Source organism: Papaver somniferum, unplaced genomic scaffold, assembly GCF_003573695.1.
Source record: "Papaver somniferum cultivar HN1 unplaced genomic scaffold, ASM357369v1 unplaced-scaffold_125, whole genome shotgun sequence".
NCBI classification, from domain to species: Eukaryota; Viridiplantae; Streptophyta; class Magnoliopsida; order Ranunculales; family Papaveraceae; genus Papaver; species Papaver somniferum.
Window position 1 is genome coordinate 10,537,848 of NW_020621603.1, and position 8,934 is coordinate 10,546,781.

Below are 8,934 nucleotides of genomic sequence, written 5' to 3' on the forward strand. Positions count from 1 at the left end.
TGAGCACGGAGAGATGAAACATCGCTGATTTGGTCGATCGGGCATCCTGTTTTGGTCGGTTTAATGTTTGTGGGCCCGAGACCAAAAAGAAATCCTTGTTTTATGAACAGACGTTCGTTCGTTCTTTAGTTAAGAAACAAACAAAATATAGTGATAAAAATTTTGTCTATGCGCTTTCAGGAAAGCCAAAATTTTATTTTTTAAATATGTGAGATTTCAAAAAAGGGAATAAACTCTCGTTTCAAAGGTGGATGCTCGTAAGAGAGAAAAGTTTTTTTTTTTTTTGAATAGACTTGCGTCTGTTAGCAATAAATTTTTTGTATATGAGCTTTCATGAAAAATTTTATTTTCGATATGTGAGTCTTCATAAAGTTTTTGAAGATATGCTCTCGTTTTAAAGACGGATGCTCGCGAGAGGGAGCAAAAATATATACACATATATTTTCAAAGTTACGTGAGTTTCACATTAAAATATATATTTTTTGCAAAATCAATGTTTTGATTTTGAACAACTGTTGAAAGTAGACAATTATTCACGGTGAAATAATGTTTGTATGTGAGTTTTCACAATTGTAGAATGGACGTCTGTCCAATTTTTGAAAAACCAGTGAATATTCACACAGTGAAAATTTATGTGAAATCAAATTTTGATTTTTAGCAATTTCTAGAAGTAAACAATTTTTAATAAAATATTGTTTGTATGGATTTTGTGATCTGATAGTGTATGCACAAAAACCAATGAGTGTTCACTCGGTGAAAATTTTGTGGATTGCTCACATGAAAATCAAGTTATGATTTGAAGAAAAAAAAATTGCTCGTATTTGCAGGTTCGAGGAGATGAGCAAATTTTGAAGTATTAACTCTTGTATCACAATCACTACTGTTAGTGGAATCGTAAACAAGTAAGAGTTGAAAGTTACCATTTTTGTAGACGTTGTTGTGAGCACATTTATTCCATGATTCACTGTTTTGTTGAATCCTGCGTTTTATATGAACGATGTGCTGAAGTAAAAATATTGTGCATCTGTCACAGCCACTTTGCAAGAATGACTGACTCCCATGATGACACTTCAAAAGATGATGTTTCCAGAGATGACATCTCTACTGCAACTTAAAGAAATGGTACTTCTGGGACCTCTGAGTGATGGTGAGAGATCATTCATACTGAGTTGTACTTCTGGTTATTTCATTAGTTTTATCACATGATGATCGTATAGTGAGATCCCGGATCAATGTAGACTCCACAGAAATGGAAGAAAGTTTACAGGACTGAGAACCCAGAAGGAAGGACTACATGATGTTAACAAATGACGTGCAGTACCCAGCCGTTTCTTTGGTGGGTTGTTAGCGCTCCTTGTGTCATGACTTTTACTGCCCGTGCAATTAGGATCACGAGACCAAGATTTGTTATTTCTTTTCAGACTTTTGATCCATCGACGGTATTCAACTTGTTCCCGGGCAAACTATTCAGGAATCCAGCACTAATGAAGAAGTCGATATCTCTTTCATGCAGGAGGTGATCGTGGTATCTCCTTGAATGAAATAATAATTGTTGTTGATGAATCCAGGAAGAAATTATTGTGGATGAACAAGGTATTGATGCTGCTCATTCATCCTTGGACCACGGTGAGACGGAGAATTCCCAAGACCCGAAACCGCATGAAAGTAATAATGCTTCTAATGATGACTCCGACAATATTGGTTCTTTGAACGGCTTTGAGACCACTCAAGTAAGTACCCATATTATATTTTCTTCATAGAAGTATAGGATATATGATTCATGAATGAATGAATGAAGACCCATATGAATGAATGAAAAAATTTACCGAAATACATCACCAGAAAATTCAGAACTTAGCGTTTTAGCAAAAACGCCCTAAAATCTTCATCCGATGTCATATTTTCGTGATCTACCCATGTATCCTTATGCCCAGGAAATTTCCAAGCTTTACAAAAGGAATATTTTTAAGTTTTGAGCACGTTTAGGGGTCAAAATCGATGAAAAAGTAAACTTCCAGGAAGTTTTCAGGAAAAATTTCAGCTGGTGCATAGTCCAACATTTTGGCCACATCGTTTTGCTCGTTTCTCCAATTGCTGTGAATTTTGGATATGTTGTAGAGGAAATCCATACAAAGAGAATGGTATATGACCCATCCATAGATTCTTCACCAATTTGTTTCCAGATTGCTTCTTTGTTCGTGACAGTGTAAAATCATCTCAGGTGAGCTTGTTGTAAAACACTCATGTTGTGTCTTTAGACCACTCGCTTGCGTTTGGAACGGTTGGTGAAGGATTTTAATGTCATCGATTCATTTGAGATCATGACCCCTTGATTGATACATGGGCATGGTGCTTGCAGTGCTATCTTGTTTCCGTCAGTCGTAGAAACATCACTTCTGAAACCCTGGTCATGGGACCATAACTGAGGTTGCTCTCAAGAGGGGGTGATGTAATCACCATGATTGCATGTACCGGTGATATAATTCATTTTACGATGAATATTAGCACTGGAGATCCCGGCGCCACGAGTCTTGGACTTGTGAAATTGATCGTCATGATCAGCGGACCATCAGTCCCCAGTATTTTGTTAAATCTCTCCCTTTCGTTTTCCCTTCTTCTGGCAAGACCTAGATAGGGGACCGGGTAGAAAAATTGATGTAAATACCTAGGTGGTCGAAGTTGGAGATACCTTGATGAAGGACTCAGTAGAAAGACCTGGTGGACACCGACCGACTGTGGAAGTTATGAATCCCGTCTGAGAATTGCTGCTTGTATGTTGTATGCTCTTGAAGTTGTAGGAGCCTCACGTCGGAATTTGACGCTTGGCCCCAACTTTTGAAGCTAAGAGACTGAGTTATCACATGAGCAAAGAATTACTCAATTTGGAGTTGCAGAGATCAGCCAACGAAGCATGCACATTTGTAATTTGTAATCCCGTATAAAATTTCCAGATTTCGTAGACCTGACGGTAAAGGCCATATCTTCAGATCGTATGTCCCATTGATGCGCCCTTTTGGTACGTTGTATAAGAGATATAGACGAACATATTTCGTTCAGGAAGCATTGTCCCATTCCTCACCCATTGACGTTTTTGTAAATTCATGGCCTGAAGTGTGTTGTATCTCATTTGTAGAGGTGATGAGAACATCTTGTAGAAGACTTGGGATTGTTCCCGCCAGTCGTGTAAGCTTTGGGAAGACTTTCATGCGAACATGTTATCATGTATACACATCTTGATATGAATCATTAGTTCTTGGAGAAGTCCGCTTCATGTGTAACACTTCATAGAATGGTTAGTTGATGAAGCCTTGTCATGAGGATGTTGTTCCTGAGACCGTTGTTGATGCTGAGATCACAATTGAATTTTCTCCAGATGTTCTTGTTGATGCTGAGACTATGAATGGAGTTCCTCCACGTATACTTGTTTATGCCGATACTATGGTTGGAGTTGCTCCAAAGACTGAAAAGGCTAGATTATCGACAGAGTCTTTGCTCCTCCTTTATATGCACGAACTGATTGGTGAGTTGAGAATTCCTAAGATGAAGGTGTACTAGGATTTCAACCCAAATTCTCCACAGTGGCTTTGTCAGAGATTCGATGTTGTTGTGGCAGATAGCAGCGACAGTCTCCATTCTGGATGTGAGGAGAAAAATTTCCTTGGTCGTGCAAGGTTCGTGATGTAGAGAAGTTCCGTTGATTGACGTTTCATGGAATTACATCAGTCTATAATAACTTGTTATGTGGATAACATTTATTGAAATAGATTTGAATTGATTTCTCCAATAAGATCAAGTCCCCAGTATATGTTGGAAGAGTTTGTGTCATCCATGGATGAATGATGTTGCATCTTCTTCAGAAGTCTTATCATGGGATAGTGAAGACTTATCGATTGTAGTTCAGTTATACTTCGATCGTGCTGGTGTTGAATCAGTGTCGAGATATTTATGTTGAAGCCAGAGGCGCCGTTATCGAAGGTGTACTCTTTGATTGGGAGTACAAGTTGAAGGCTTCTTAGATGCTTGAGCATTGAAGCGTCATGTCCCTTAAGTGTTGAATGTCTTAGGCTTGATCTTCTCGACTCTGAGTATCTTCTATTGATCCAGCATTCCTTTTGCAGTGGGATTCCACACTTGTGCAAACGTTAAAGCTTTATGATTTTGTGGCACACATGGACACTCCTGCAAGGCTATGGAGAAAAGCCCAGAGTGTTCCTTGCCATGCTTGGATATCATCTCAGTAATGAATGTCTCAGTGAGATGCTCAATTCGGAGAGGTGGTGGAGCTATCCATTCATAACGTCTTGTAATAGCAGAGTTTCCAGCAGAATTGAGTCCCCATGCTAGGATAACATGTGAGGGAATAAATGACATAGACACGTGAGGAGAGACTTGCCTGAGTGTAGAACCTATTGATGAATTTTAATGCATGCATGTTCTTTGTTTCAACCTCGTCGAAGTTCAAAGTTCTTCCAAGTGCTCTGATGATGGAACGTCCACCAAATCTTCTAGATCAGAAATTTCTTCGTTGGAGAGATGTGCAACCAAAAGTGATCTGTCAGTACTACATTTTCAATGTGGATCCACGCTCGTTTGAAGAACATGTCATATCCTGGATCTTCCTGATTATGTGAAACTTGGTTTCTGTCTAGGTTGAACTTATGTTCACTTTGAGAGTGATGTATCCATAAGTATTTCCGAGCGTTCCTTCAAGGTCCCTGATTGAGATGGGATCACGAGTAGCTTCTTGTCGAGTGATGCCTGCGACTTTGAGGGTTTTCAGTGGAATGATGTTGATAGCGGTGTCAGCACCGATCAACGTTCTTCCAAATTCATTTCCTATGAGATGGGACTTTGGTAAGCAGTCCCCAGTCGTGCATCTCCTTGTCTGTGGATGAAGGTTCGAGGAGTATATCCGGGATGGACATACTCGGACAAAATGTAATTCGGTGATGTGAACATATGTTTCCTTTGTGTCTTAGACAGATAGATAAATTTCACAGATATGCTCAATCAACGATTGAACTGCTTCTTTGACTGGTTGTTCATAGAGTGTAAAGGTTCTGATTGGGAGATGATTCTTGTGCACTCCTTCAGTCCCCAGTTGAAGCTATTGTGGATCAACCTTATTTTGAAGATGTGCTTCAAAATATTGCAGTTACTTGTTGGATGATCGATGAACCTATGAAGGCGACAATATCTTGGATTCTCCATTTTTTATTCAGTCGGCTCTCTCTGATGAACATCAATTTGATTGCATCATCTTGAACCCATACTTCCAGTAACTCGATCACTTCTTCAGTGGGAAGAGGGAAGTTTGAGTCCCCGTTTGATCATTTCCCCTTTCGTTGATGCCGGGTTTGTGCAAGATTGGTTATCCTTTATTTGCGCCTTTAGAGGAGCCTGGGATGTTGGAGAAGTGCTATGATGTTGTGTCTCGGCTTTCCTTTCATTCCTTTCAGCAATAATGTTTTTTGAAGGCTGTAGATTGTACTGATTGTTGACTAGGCGTCGGCTGCTTCAAGGTTCCTCCACCTTGCATTCTTTGCTCTTTCCAGTAAAGCATGTGCAGTAGTCAATGATTGTTTGGCTGCTTCTTGAAGTTCTGAAAATATTTAGAATCGGAGATTTTCCATCAAAGCTCTGGATCATCACGTTGATGCATAAGTCCACCAATTGTTGTTCGGTGACATTATGGTCGTGACAATCCAAAGCTTGGGTTCTGAACCTCTTCACATATTCATTCGGATGTTCAGTGTTCTTCTGAGCCAATCTTCCCAAGTCGGAGAGAGTAATCTGCTCAGATACGAAGAAGTTTTTCCTATAAAAGGAACTAACCATTTTTCCCCAACTAGCGATGTTCCCAGGTGCGATGTTACTATACCTGGTGTATGCTCGGCCTGTCAGAGATTTCGAGAATTCCTTCAGACAAACGACATGGTTGTGTTTGTGCTCTCCTAGTGCCTTCAGGAATCGAGAGACATGTTCTCGAGCGTTCCCCCGTTCCGTTGTACAGTGCGAACGTTGGAGAGGTGTAACCCTTCTGGAGAGGAATTTTTTGCGTAGCAGCATGATACAAAGGTTGGTGGCGGTGAACAAATGTTGTTTTGTCTTTTCCTCGATCCTCCATAAAGCGTTCCAGGTCCTCACGAGTGATGAAGCCTGTAGGTTCCTTTGTTGGTGGGTTATCTGCAGCCTTGTGGATTTCATCATCGTCTATTAGATGGATTGGAATGACTTCAGGATCAACAGTCGAAGATATTTCTTTGGCTTTTCCTTTCTCTTGAGTTTTCTCTGACATCTTGTGGGTAAGAGTTTTTACATAATTGCATAACTCTTTCTGTGTTGCAGCCATGGCAATATGATTTTTGGCGAGAGTCTCTTGCACCTTCATAAGATCAACTATGGTAGGAAGATTTTCTCTGATTTCCTCGGGAGACCGGCCCAAGAGCAGATTGTTGCCGATGTTGGTTTGCGGAGGAGTGGTATCAACCGGTGTTGGAAGCAGGAGTAGTTTCTGGATTACCACCGTTGTTTCTAGTGCTAGCGTTGTTTGTGTTAGGATTTGTAACTGAACCTGACCTAAGATCAACCATTTTGTAAAAGTTGAGATTGCAACCGAGAGATTAATCTCCCACTGTGGTCGCCAATTTGTGGATGGGAAAAAACGGTTTGCTGGTTTTTTAGGAAAGTGAAGAATCGAGCGTGTGGACAAGACTCCTCAACCGAGCAAACTGCTTAACCTCACACAGATGCACTGCAAAGGGAGTGCTTAGATTCGAGAGATCAATCTGTAGGACTCTGGCCTAAACCAAGACAATGGCAGTTCCAGAGTTAATTCGGTCACAAAGAGGGAGATGGGTTGATCTGTAGGAGGGAAGCTGAAAATTATGTGGGATCAATGATGATCAAGTATTGTGGATGTGTTGAAGGTGTCTGCAAATTTGATGAACTACTGAAGTTGAGTTCTATGAATAAGTCTTTATCGAGTTGTTGACCAATGATGATCCTGATCGGTTGTCCTCGATTTGGACTTATTTATATATTGCAAGAATGATGAACACCCTAACCCCTTTAAGTGTGACGGTTTCTTGAGTGAAAGAGTGGGAAAGTGGAAGATCGTGGTGAAACCAGTTCCAGGTCGTGCTGATACTTGGTTAACCGTCCACCCACTACTTTGCTAATTCCTTCAACCGTTGTACGACTTACTCACATTCTCATCGTGGATGAATCCACATGTCGTAGGCCGCCAGACCAAAACCCTAATTGATATCTCCCATGTGACGTGATTGATGTCTCACGAATCGTGGAGTCTGCATGACAGACGTGTATTTGATTAGTCACGTTGACTGATTAGACAATGAGTCTAGGTTTTGTTGAATTGAGTATGAATGACGAATTGCTCAATAGAACATTCGAGTAACTGAGCAAGTATTGCTCGTACTGGATATCGATGGTTGGATCAATATTCGAGCAATTGAGCAAGTATTGTGAATTACTGAATATTGATAGTTGGGCGATTGAGCAAGTATTGCTCAATTCGACGAATTACTGAATGTTGATAGTTGGATCAATATTCGAGCAATTGAGCAAGTATTGCTCGATTGGACGAATTATTGAATATTGATAGTTGGATCAATATTCAAACAATTGAGCAAGTATTGCTCGACTCGACGAATTACTGATAAATTACTAAATATCGATAGTGAATCAATATTCGAGTAACTGAGCAAGTATTGCTCAATTCGACGAATTATTTATTTATTGGTGATGTGACCCAATAAAATATTCATTAAAATATTGGTAGATTACCGAATATTATATAATTAATCCGCGTATTGCTTGATGGATCAACATAAATTTATTTAGTGTTTGAACTTGCTCAGAATAATGATTTGTTGAGCGTTTGTTCGAAAACCCTAATTTTTGATCAATTGCTCATTAGTCGACGAATTGCTGAAAATAGGTCATGAGCGAAGGAGAGACCGACCACATGAGACTATGGACGTGCATGTGATGCCCAATTGATCGAGTGAGCGTACACCAGGGTCCTGAGTTGGCCAGTCGGTGAAGGAATGACGATTAAATTCCGGTTTCATCATTTATTGAAATAGTGCTGGATTGAGCATTAGGTGATAAAACCTAATTATAGAAAAATGAGGGACCGACCAAGGTGGCATGATACCGGCCCTTGGTGGTCGTGGGACCGCTGATGGGCGTTTTCACAAACTCTGAGTTAGTTGTGAAGAGTTTGGACCCAATATGAGTGATTGCGCAAATTAGGTCAAAAGTGTGAAAACGTGTGGGACCGGCTTTGTGCAAGCCCTAGGGATGACCTTGGTCGGTCAAGAAGGCGTGCACGTGTTACCATGATGTCCGTGTTTCCGTGCTGAGAGTTTCAGTATTTTCTGATGTGCGTTCGAGCAATATTTTGGATTTTCAGAAGAGTTCGATCTTTGACTGAAATCCTCGATTTTGCTCGATGAGCAAATATGCTCGTTTGATCAATATTTTAATATATTTTCGTGAGTGACCTAGTCGGTCGTGTGACCATGTTGACTTTTGGCTTTTTCATGGTTTGCGCAATATTTGAGAAAATATGGAGAAACCATGATTTTTGCTGAATCTAGGAAGTTTCACAAGATGAGAAAAATAATAATTTATGAAAGATTAGGGATTGCAAGGTGTGGGATCGGCCACGGCTAGGTTATGGCCGGCCAGCCAAGTTGCGCGGTCCCTCAACACCTTTCCCTATTTTATATTATTATTTTTCATGAAACCACGAAATTATGGAGAAACCATGAGTTTTGCTCAAACAAGGAAAGTTGTTAGAATGGAGGAGTCTTCATGAGTTCATGAAAGCAACAAAAATAAGGAAAAATAACGGGGGAAGCATGGGACCGGCCACGGCTAAGGAACGACGGGCCGGCCGGTGGG